Here is a 12422-nt window from a genome sequence, read left to right as displayed (position 1 = left end):
ATATCAAAAGACTTATGTTTGTGAACTGGCCTGCTGTCCGCTGCTAGTGGCCTTGGGCCAGTCACTCCACTAAGCTACTCCAGGACTAATGTATACCGAACACCTATGCTAAGGAGTGTCTGATATAGAAGGCCTACACTTCACTACTTGAGGATGCAGTAAATGAATAATACAAGAGAAGACAGGGTGACTAGACAGAATAGAGAGTTCAACAGTCTTTATTTAAGCTCATCTAAGGTTTCTTAGTGCCAGAAACCTCACTACTTAAGTTCCAAACCTACATAAATGGATATAGATGATACGCACTACTATAAGAATGAATAATGTAGCCTTACAGGAGACCCTTTCCTTATTAATGCCAAGTTTAGTGTTTGAGGGTATGTCTGTTTCTAGCTCCAAGAGGCTAAGTATAAAGTTTTTAAACTGCCTACTAGAAAAATTATGCTTTCCAAAAGGCTAAGGGCTGGAACTGGCTGCACACTGCTCTCCTAAAGATCTGCTCTCAAGGACACATTTTTACATTGGCAGCAGAAATACTTTTCCTTCAAAAACATAACATTTCTGTTTGCAATCTACTACAACATAACCTTTTAAATAGGGGCTAGATCATAATATAGTTATAAATAAAGGCAAAGCAACTGGAATAAGCAATGAAATTGATAGGAAGGCATGAAGAGAGTATTTGCAAACCTGTTTCTCTGGAATTGAAATGATATGTAAACATCCTACCTTCATATACCTTCTTCCTCATTCCTTCATTAATGCTCAACTTAAACCATCCATGCATATATGACAGCAATAAAACACTATCAGTATTTGGTACGATGGAGAAAAAATACCAACTATTTTATTTTTTTTCTTTACAGGGACAGAGAGAGAGAATCAGAGAGAGGGATAGATAGGGACAGACAGGAACGGAGAGAGATGAGAAGCATCAATCATCAGTTTTTCGTTGCGACACCTTAGTTGTTCATTGATTGCTTTCTCATATGTGCCTTGACTGCGGGCCTTCAGCAGACTGAGTAACCCCTTGCTTGAGCCAGTGACCTTGGGTCTAAGCTGGTGAGCATTTTTTATTTTGCTCAAGCCAGATGAGCCCGCGCTCAAGCTGGCAACCTCGGGGTCTTGAACCTGGGTCCTCAGCATCCCAGTCCAATGCTCTATCCACTGCGCCACCGCCTGGTCAGGCAACATCAACTATTTTAGTTAAGTATTCTATAAGCCAAGGTCCATAAACTTAAAAAAGACCCGCAGCCTCTTTTTGTAAATAAGTTTTACTAAAGACTGCAACACATTCATTTACATTGTCCGTGGCTGCTTTCACACTACAACAGAAACCTTGTGACCTGCCAGCTGAAAATATTATCTGGCCCTTTACAAAAAAAGGGTTAAAAAACATTTAGAAACCAGTTCTAAAGAATGTTGTTTTATTTCATCAAATTCTTCCATGACAGAGGTAGTGTTATTCCCCATTTACTGATGGAGAAACTGAGTGCAAGAGGTTAAGAAGCTTACCCTACTAAATCAATGTTTTTCAACCACCAGTCTGCCAGAAATTTTGTGCTGTCTGCAAGAGTTAACCACCATGATGTTGTATGAAGATTATAGACCCAATGATCTTAGTCAAATTTGTTCATGTTCTGGCTCATTTGTCTTAGCAGTCCCCAAAATAATTATCCTATTTTCACCAGTCCCCAAGTGTAATAAGGTTGAAAACCACTGCCTTGAATCACACAGCTGTTATATGGCTCCCTCACCTGTTCAGCCACCATTAAAAGTAAGCTGGGCTACTCCTCTGCCCCACAGAAGTATTTGTTAATCTCTTTGACCCTCCAACCTAATAGGAGTAAATAAATTCTTGCAGAAAGAATGATGAGTAACTGGTTTTTCAGGCCCTGAGCCTAAAAGAGAATTCCGACAGAAGCTGGAGACAGAAATAGTACCTGTAGCCTGAGTCAAACTGATCCTAAAACAAAGAGCCATTTTGCTTGCTGGATCTAAGATTCAGAAACCCTGAGAACAACCTCTTGTCCAGCTTCTGGAAGGATCCTGTGTTTGTGTATGATCAAGAAAGGCAAAAAGTGTGATTCTAAAGAATGTTTCAAAGATGTCAAGTTAAGAGCTTTAGAGTTTACCAACTACTTGTCACATACATTAACCTCAACTGACCTTTACTCAGCTCAGTGATAAAGATATCAATATTCTTCCAATTTTACAGATAAGAAAGCTGAGGATGGGTATTTTAAGTTACTTGCTCAAGATCACAATATAGTAAGTGGTGGAGTCAGAAATGCAAAAGCTCTAAAATTCTGTTCTTTATTTAGTACAGCTTGTTCATTCTCACTTTCTGCACTGTTTTAAGATATATATGTCTATTCATACTGTTCATAGATGAGCAGTCTCAGCTTTGATCACTGACTTAAAAATCCTTAACCCAAAAGATTATTTTTATTCACTTGCTCCTTGCTCCCAACATCTCTGTGGCAATCATAAAAGAGAAGATGCTAATGGCACTGCTGTCTCCTATCATATAAGCATCTTTCTTTTATTTCTCTGTTGTCTCTTTCCATGCTCCATCACTCTTTTCTATTTTCTCCTTCCCCTTTGCATGTCCCTAGGTCACAGTAGCACCTATGAATACTCAGTGGCCAACAGTGGGGGGCAGTCAAGTACAGGGTAAATACATAAAGAACATGTACTAGACCTGGAGCTTCTTGTTCTCTGGCTATGTTTATGATCCTGGGCAAATCACTTAACTTCCTGGAGCCTCTGCTCACCTACAGGAGCACCTCACAGGACAGGTGCAGCACACAAATGGGAAAATACATGTTAGAAAGTCACAAAAAATACCAAGCCTCATATAAGCCAGATGGCATATCATCATCACTGCTCAAAGAATTCTCAATTAAAATCTTGGATGGTGTTAAAAGAATATCAAGATGAGCTTGGCTGTATTGATTTGGCTGTATGGATTCTGCTGATTCACAGAAGCACTTAATTCTGCCCTCTGCTTAGTGTCTTTTATAATTGATTTAAATGTTGAAAGAAAGAAAAAAAGAAAGAAAAGGGGGGGGGAGGGCAGGCATGAGAAGAAAGAAACCTTCCAAGAGGAAGAAACCCTAAGTCTCTCACCTCCATGTATACAGCTGTCAGTAAAGACCACATCAAAGAATGCAAAGCAACTGAGATGGTTACGCTAATCTCTTACATTTGTAAGATACTTTATACTTTGTAAAGTAACTTTCTTATCTCATTTCTTTTTCATTGCAAACAAAGCACAGGTACTGACATTCCCTTTTGACAGATAAAGGTATTTTATCCAGATAGACTGAGGAATGTGCCTTGGGTCACGGGACAAGCCTATGCCAGAGCTGAACTGAAACCCATGTGCCCTGATTTTCAGTTCTGTGCTATTTCACTGCATGTCCTCCCTCTTTAGAATTGACAGCAAAGGAGGGGACCAAATACTTAAGAACCTCTGGGTCTTCTCAGCCTGGAACATACATCCACCAAGCTTTTTACCTTTAATTTTCCTGATCCTCCTCCTGGAAAAAGTACTTCAAAATGCCAAGATGCCAGCCAGATCTTACACATTCCAAAGCAGAAAGCTTTAAGGTTTTCAAGCCTGTTAAAGCTGCAGTTGTCCATAAGGACTAGGACTTGGGGGATATTTGGTCACCAAGAGTGGAGATGAAAAGTTCTAGTAGATCAAGCTCAAAGTTCACTCTCTCTAGGGGCCTGGTGATCAAGGGTCAGTCACTCTATCTTTTCATTATATACTGCTCACAAAAATTAGGGGATATTTCAAAATGATAAAAAAAAAAGAAGCATTTGATTTGATTTTTTTTATTAAACAAGAACATCAGAAAAGCAAAAGACAAGTCAAAGAAAGTTGTTCAATCATGCAAATGAGATGTAAAACCAAATTTTATCTCATTGGTGAAAATGCACTATACAAAAGACTATAAGTACTGGAGTATCTGCACATTCCCTGATCCTCTAATTTTTATGAGCAGTATAGTTCACAGAAATAGCCATAGCCTAGCACCCTCACTAGAGATGGGTTCCATAGCTGCACACTTACAGGAGGAATCATCCAGCTAAATTTATGTAGTCCTACTAAATTATAGCTATTGCTACAATGTGAACATGGTGAACTCCTTTGTTCTAACTACCTCCCTAGGGATAAAGCAAAGAGTATAAATCACAGCTAAGAATTATAAAGAAACTGATTAAGAATACCATGGACTCATTTAAAAATAACAATCTCTGTAATTCAAGATAAGAACCCAAATCTAGGAGGTACCCAATACTACATACCACAAAGTGTGCATATACAAGGTATGGAACACCATGAAACACCTAACACAACTCTAACCTATTTATCTGAAAAAGGCCCTTCAACTACTTATCTGACTTGAGTGAACTTAGCACTGATGAAAGACAATTTTCCAACACACTGGTAGTACTTACGCTTTGTTCTAAAAAGAAAGGTGGCTGAGTTCACCTGTCTTGTTTGACAAAAACTTTAAAAATAATTCAATTTGATTGACTATATATTTGATCTTTTTATGGTCAGCTTGTTTAGTCATATAATGTAAGATTATATGCAAACTCTGAGAAAGTGTCTATCCCATTTTTTTAATGTATGCCTTTTGGGAGAAAAGCAGCACAGGAAAAAGGGAGGTGGGAGAAGGCATTAGGCCCATAAAATAGACACAGCTTTAGCTTATTTTTCATACACAGTAACAAGGTGCAGTGCAAAGAGCACAGGGCTATGTCACTAAGGTCCACCTCTTGTTCCCTCACCCACAAAATGGTGTAGTAATCCGGTTTTACCTACCTTAGATAAATTCCAAGTGACAGAGTAAATATAAAATCACTCCATTAACTGTAAAGTACTATGTTTCACATAAACATTACATACTATTACAATGCTTAACTACCTTTAAGGGTAGCTTTATGGGCATCTGGCCAATTAATTATCAGGAAAGAAATAATCATGGAGTTCAGAATACAAATAATCAGGTAAGAGGGCTGGAAATTTACCATTATTTCTCTAGTACAAAATTTCTTATTGCGTCTATTTTAGATTGAGGATAATTACAACATACCTAGCCTAGAAACTAAATATAGGTGCCTTATAGTAAAAATTCTGCTAAATCCTACAGATGTGGCTATCCTATTCCTGGTAATTTACTGTGTGTGCTGCTCATCACTGTTATCATGATCATGGGGTTATGAATTACTTGCTAAACAAGTTTTGCATACTTGCCATATTCCTACATGTGTATTTATGGTTGGTTTCATGCAGCACGCTGCCATGTGAGACTTCAAAAGCTAACACCAGTAAGATTAAACCCAATGCAACTCAGAAAAAGAAAACAAACTTAGTATCTGCACTGGATGGAAATATGTGTGTGTCCACTTAAAAGTTAAACAAGCTTCAAGTTATACGTACACATATACATAACTAATCTCAAGGAACTGCTGCATAACATTTCAAGGAAATGCTTCGTACTGAAGGTCAGTTAAAAGAGCAGTATTTCTAATTTTTTACGTATCAAGGCACATACCAAAAATGTTAATGTTAGCTTTTAGAATATTTAACCTACAGGCTGACACTGATACCCTCACTCAGTTCAACTTGTCACACGATCATGTACCATGCAAGGTGTTCTCTAAGTAGTGTTTTACCAAACAATGACGCCTTACTTTGTTACCTATGCCTGGGTAGGGAAGTTACAGACATTAGGTTTTAACTAAACTAACATTTAATAGATGACCAAGTAACTTTTTAAAGTAAAATATACTAACTTATATATATGGGAGCCACATACTCAGGTAACAGACTCCACCATGCTCCTAGATGTCTCAACTTTAGGGTCCGATAGTTTTTGTTTCCATCTTTTAACATGAAGCTTTATTCTTCTAGTTTTTCTGCCCATTCTGCCCTTGATTCTCTCCTATCCACTCCCCAAATTCAACTATAATCTCTGGGTTTAAATTTCAAATACACATTACCAATTCTGACATTTCTCCTAAGTTACAGTCCTTCATGCTGACCATCTCCAACTGGAAAGCTACCCAGAACATATATTCCATGTATCCAAAATCACATCTATCTTCCTCTTTCTCCAAACCTACTCCTTCTAGCGTTTCTGCCTCTATCTTCCAGTTACCCAGGCTTGAAATCTCAGAGTCATCCTGGACTGTTCCTAAATTCTAACCAACTTCTAAATTCTGTAATAATAGTGCCCACCTCCTAATCTTCTTCATACTGCCACTAACGTTGTTCAGGCCCTCATGACCTCCACCTAATTAATAAAAATAATGATGACACTGATACTGATTTAATACTCGCTGTATTCCACGTCCAATTTTAAGCTATTTGCATGACTTTTAACCCTCACAGCAGTCCAATAAGGGCTGTAAACCCAGTATGAGAACTCACTGCATTGTTCCCTATTTCTAGTGTCTTCTATCAAATTCTACTCAGGTAGTCAAGGCTCTCCAACATCTGACCCAACGTAGTTCTCCACACTTGTCCTTAACTCATCTCCTAATGCTCCAAACAGTCTGGACCACTTACTGCTCTCTTCAGCCCACAATGCACTTACTGAGCCATGACCTAGTCCTACTGTTACCCGTGTCTGGAATGCCCTTGTCCCTACCTCCCTCAGTCCAACGTTCAATTAAACTGCCCTCCTTCATTCCTAAGCTAAAAGTTTTCCTCTCCTCTAAATTCTGTGTTCTGTGTTTGTACTTTCCATATCAGTGTTCCATATTTGATATACAACATGTGTCTTTTCTTTACCAATTTGTTAGGTCCTGGAGTAAAATTTTATTTGTAAATGTATTTAAAGTCTCCACATAGAAGAAATGAATGAAGTGTAAAGCATCCAAGTTTAGAATTTTCTCAAAGGTAAGAACTATATACCTTAGACAGATAAAGAAAAAATTCATTTTATCTGACTATTTCCAGTCAAGCAGGTCTTCCCTGCTGGAAAATTAAAACTACGGAGACAGACCAAAATGATAGCACTTTCAAGAAAAAAGGTTGACCACAGGAGAATCAGTACTGCTGTTGCTGCGGTTATTTTAGTCTCCATTCTTCCTTTGAACTAAGGAACACAAGGTCACAAGCTATGTTATGCCTCTTAAAGTTAAATATTTACTAGGCTTTTTTTCCTTTAGTTCTGTCTTTACACTGGAATTTACCTTCACTTCTTATCCTTCAACTGCCCTTTTTCATTGCAGGGTGCAAAACTATAATTTAATTTATAGTAAACACTCTATTTAAATAGAGAAAAACTCTTCATCAATTATTAAACAGTGGGGTCTGGCTTTGGAAATGTGCCGATGGGAGAGACAGAAAGATAAGAGCGATAATACAAATAGGATCTGACCAAGTTTTAAAGAGCCAGGTCCATTACTGAGACAGCCGAAAAAAACAGATTAAAAAGAACACTAAGCTTCTGGGAAATAGACAAGAGGCAGATACCATCCAGATGTGTCTACTATAATTTTCAGTCACAGTATACCTCAGGACTTAAATATTACTAAGTTACACCACCTAAGCTCTTAGTCTTTCAATTAACTTTAATTTTTGTTCAAATATAGATGATGAAAAGAAATTCAACTATAAAAGAAAAATTAAAAATTTTCAAGTAGATTATGGCTTATCAGAGAATACACAAAATTAAGAACAAAAACCAAATCCACACTACAGAAACACACATGTACAGAAACACAATGCCACTTTGCTGGCAGTAAAGATTAAAGTTGGCATGTTAAAATATTATTTTGGGAGTATACTGACAATGATTTCTATTTCATACTTGCCAAATCCTTGGCATGATCCTGAGATCTTTGTTTATTAAATACAAGTTGGCTTAACGACTCACTTGAAAAACCAGGCCCAAACTTGTTTGGGAATTAGCTTGTTCTTGAGGTGTATTAACAAAAACAAAACAAAACAAACCTACCTAACTGGCATGCAGGTGTTGTATTTGTATACCTTAGTTTAGTTCCTTGTATTGCATAAAAGTAGCCCATCCCCCTGGGACACCTCGGCCAGGTGGGCACCATTAGCTTCCTAGCTGATTCTCAGCATTCTGAATAAGCAACTGGCTGAGGTAAGAGATCTTCAGATCCCAAAAGGGATGCTAAGTCTGCTGCGACAGCAAGACTTTCCAACCAACAGATTCTACATGGAGACTTCTGATCCTCTTCCATGGCCCCTTTTCTCTCTGTTCCTTCTGTATTCAAATAGCAAACCTGTACAGATGTGCTAAAAGGAAGAGAAATATGAAAATAAAAAGTAAAATCAACCAATGAATTGAATGGGAGCTGAATCTCTGAACTCGCATTAGCCAGTCATAAGTATAGGGATAGACAAAATAACTTCATGAAGAACATCTATAAATGATTAACTTCAAGAATTCTGGGGGGTACTTGAAGCCTCCACAAAAGAATATAGTTTCTTTAAAAGGAGACCTCATCTTATTTTAGGAACAAAAAGCTCACAGCAACCAGGACGGCTGTTTTTAAATATACATGGAACTGGAATTTTATTTGGAGAGCCCAGTGCAATTTTGCCAGGCCTTATTCTGTCTGAATATGATCCTTTCAATGCACAGAAAGAAGGCAGACATCAATGATGACTGACCATGCCTGAGAGGAAGTGATTTAATATGACAGGAAATCAAATAGATCACAAAATATACACCCCCACCCCAAGAAGAAAAAACAAAGTCCTAAAATTAGATGACAGAAGGCATGTAAAGTGGGTAAGAATCAGATCCCCATGGGTTTCCACCACTTACTTTAGAAATGTATCTCACAGCAGGTGGTATCAACTCTGAAATTTATGCCAATGTTCATGTTTTGATGACAGACCAATTATTTTTTTAAACTCTACATGCAACATTTACTTGCTTGCTACTACTGTGCAAGGTATAACTGCCTTCCCAAGCTTAAAAACAGAGAAAGATCATATAACCACAAAGCAAAAAAAACATGGCTCCCACTTTACTTTATAAATATTTGGTACATAAACTAAAAATGTAACCTTTGCTGGTAAACATCTGCAACTATTAACTTTACCTTAATTATAATGCAAATCTCAGTATCATATTGGAATAGGCTTCTAATTATTCATGAGAGGTTCCTAAATCTAAATGGGTTTCCAAAAATATCAGCATTACCATGTTATCTCATTCTGAGGACCCTAATTTCTGACAAACAGGTTTAAATTATTTCATAGAAAAAATAAAAAATAAAATAATTTTATAGGAATCTTGGTAAAGGAAAGTTTGATGGTCTCAATGTATGCATTACATAGAGTTATGTCAGTATAAACAGGAATATGCAGGTGGAGGCCTGTGGAATCAGTTTCAAAGGAAGTTTCAAAGCTGGCTAAACAAATTCGTTTGTAAACATGTTAAAATACTGGCATTTTTCTCTTTGATGACATACCTATCTTCCTAAGCATTTAACCCCCCAGTAGTTTGAATTGGTAACTACTAATAATATTATGTAGCACTTCATAATGCGCAAAGCACTTTAACATTCATGATCTCATTTGAGACTCTCCACTAAATAGGAAGGGTGCTATTTTTAGGACCTATTTTTACATGTGAGGAAGCTGACACTAAATGGCTGACTTGCCCAAGCTCACAAAGCTGGTGACAGCTGTGTGTGAACCTGAACACACAAGTCTCCTGACTTTAAATAGCCGGCTTGTGCTACTGCACCATGCTGCTTCAAATACTGTACTCAAGAGTAAATAAATGCCCAAATCTCAGACCCCATCTAAGCCTCCCCCACCCACAAACAGCCATCCCTAGTCTAAGTTAGAGTTAGTCCTAGAAGGTCTTTGCTCCCTATGGAAATAGAGTTTTCATTTCTCCGGGAAACATTTATCTGGTTAAAGTGTAAATGAAGAGGTCATATAAACACCATTTGACATATACTGGAAAATATCTTCGTCACCAGGGCTTCTGCATAGGCAAGCCTATGTGTATTTTCCAGGTAGTAGGTCAGATTCTCAAGAGTCCATGACCCTAAAAAAGGTTAAGAATCCAGACTAGAGACAGTGGCTAGATATCTTTCCAAGAAGCTAAATCCACAAAGTTAATATAAAGATTTCTATCTAGGCCTCATACTGGGCCCAACTTACCTTCTGTCTCCCCTGCTCCAGGCCTTCTCCCAGGGCCAATAGGGCTATTCAGTATCTAGAGCTATTTTTTTTTAAATGATATATAAAACCTAGAGCAACTGATAACATATAAATCAATGACTTGTAAAACAATTAATCTAAATAAATTATATTAAAGTGTAATCTTTAACACACACTCCTTTTCTCTTGACATAACTTCCCAGAATGACTGTTTTTTTACAATAAGCATTCCAATTCCCAAAAGAAGTTTCACAAACATTACTTTGAACTCCTAAAATACCATTCTTCACTAAGAAGCCTCTAGATTACAGAGAAGACAAGGTAGCATGCAAGGAATTCCGAATCTGTTAGGCAGTTCACTCAACTACCATACCAAAAGGATTTAGAATTTTTTTTACTGGGGGGAGGGAATGGGTAAGAGTGGGAGAGAAGGAATACAGCCCCATTGTCTTACTGCTTGAAAACTCCTAATTTGAATCTATAACATATTCCTACTAACCACACAACTTGAACATCAAAAGTACAGTCTCTTTTCATCTTAAATAGAGCTTTTCAGTTCAAATCTGTATAAACAAACTTTGTCCTTCGATCTTTCAACTCCTCGGCAGTTTTTCAAGGTCACTTATGCGAGAAACGACAGAACCCTGGTTTTAGCAACTTTGACTTATAACCACTCCAATTCTAAGAGTCCAAAATCTAAACCCCTACCGATCCTCTCAGGTAAATCCTTTACTCAAGGGAAAGAGAGGGAAGACAAATCAACACCTTCCCAACTTCTCCTCTAAGAGGGCCTGCTCCTCCTCTTCCCTACCCGGACACTCAGTGCTGCTGGCTCACTGAGTCTGCTGCAGAAATGTTCCAATGACCTTCATTCCATACTTGCAAATAAAAAGAAAACTGTTTTAAAAATCAAGTGCATTATAAATCTTTAGCACATGGGATGGAAGATTTCACTGTTCTCAAAAAACTGGTTAGTTATTGATCAGTAACCTGCATTAGCTTCATAGCCTAAAGAGGAAAAATAATATCAAGGGCAAAAGACAGGGTGCCTATACTCTTAACTGTCCTATTCACAAATTGCAGGTAAATTAGGTCTTAAATATTTCATACAGAAAATGAAAAGCATTTTGCTCAATTATTTTAAAGAACCAAATCAATAACTGACAAAAATGTGTGAAATTGGTGGAAAAAGATTTGCTCTTGTCACTGCCAATATAGTGTAGAAGTATGTTTCTAACCAGCATTTTATGCTAAAATGTGCATTTTAAAACAAAGATTGTTACTTAATTAACTGGTACTTCTGAGAATCTAGAAGCAGACAGGTAAATCAAGAAAGTTATGGGAGAATTTCACACTGGCATGTGGGCCTTCATTAGAACCTGCATCAGTGCAAATCATAATTTAACACAAATTCAGAACAGCAATAGCGTTGCTTCCATCTCTGAAAACACAGATGTCAACAAAGTGCACAGAAATAGAAAAAGTCTTACAACAACTCAGCTTATCCTGTAGGAAAGCTTCAGTGCACTTGAACAAAGGAAAATTATTTGGAAAACAGTTAAGTTTACCCAATGCAAAGAGAAAGTGCTTTGCTTCTGTGTGCCCCTGAAAAATGATTAGTCTTTCTTCATGTACCTGATCTTGTCGCTCAACTAGGAAAAGAAATCCCAGTTGAAGGGCATGCAAAATCTAAACAGAGCAAGGTATTCTAGGTGCACCAAAAGGTATGCATGGAATGTAAAGTGGCCATTTTCTGAAACAGTGCAACTTGTCTACACTCTCTGAAGCTAAACAGTTTCTACCATTTTAACACAAAACAAAGAATTAAACTTACCGGGAACTGCATTAATTTTACATGTAGTTATTTATATCTCCTCGGACAGGGAGAATTTAAGTCACTCCTATCCCTCCCCCCTAAAAAGGACGGAGGAAACAAAAGGCAGCAGGAGATGCAGAAACCTGAGTCTGGAATGTCCACTCCAGTGAAAACCCGAACAGCTGTCCCCCCACCCCCCAGTAAACTATTCGCCATTTCTCTTTGTCTTTCAGCTGACCCCTGCCTCAGTGAAAAACTCCGAGGCTCCAATGAAGCCCTGCAGCCTCCTTCCACTTTAACAGTCAAAGGCATTCAATCTAGCATGCTATTTGACACCAAACCTTGCCTCCACAGTGGTCCCATTGGCTGAGCTGTTTTATCGGCTAAGAACACAAAGCCATGATTGGCTGTTCACGTCATCAG

General features: G+C 37.9%; 1 protein-coding gene across 4 annotated transcripts in view; it reads right to left on the bottom strand.

Annotated features, from left to right (window-relative positions):
• NFYC (nuclear transcription factor Y subunit gamma) overlaps positions 1 to 12422 on the bottom strand; it is a 68179-nt gene that overhangs the window by 38154 nt on the left and 17603 nt on the right. The window contains exon 1 of one of the 4 annotated variants that reach the window (XM_066375992.1): positions 12018 to 12156. The exons of the other annotated variants lie outside the window; for them this stretch is intronic. The gene's annotated coding sequence lies outside the window, so the exon portion shown is untranslated. Of the gene's footprint in view, positions 1 to 12017; positions 12157 to 12422 lie in introns of those variants that run through there. 4 annotated transcript variants of the gene reach the window in all.

The sequence above is a fragment of the Saccopteryx leptura genome, chromosome 3 (assembly GCF_036850995.1).
Source record: "Saccopteryx leptura isolate mSacLep1 chromosome 3, mSacLep1_pri_phased_curated, whole genome shotgun sequence".
NCBI classification, from domain to species: Eukaryota; Metazoa; Chordata; class Mammalia; order Chiroptera; family Emballonuridae; genus Saccopteryx; species Saccopteryx leptura.
This window is presented reverse-complemented; position numbering and strand designations above follow the sequence as displayed.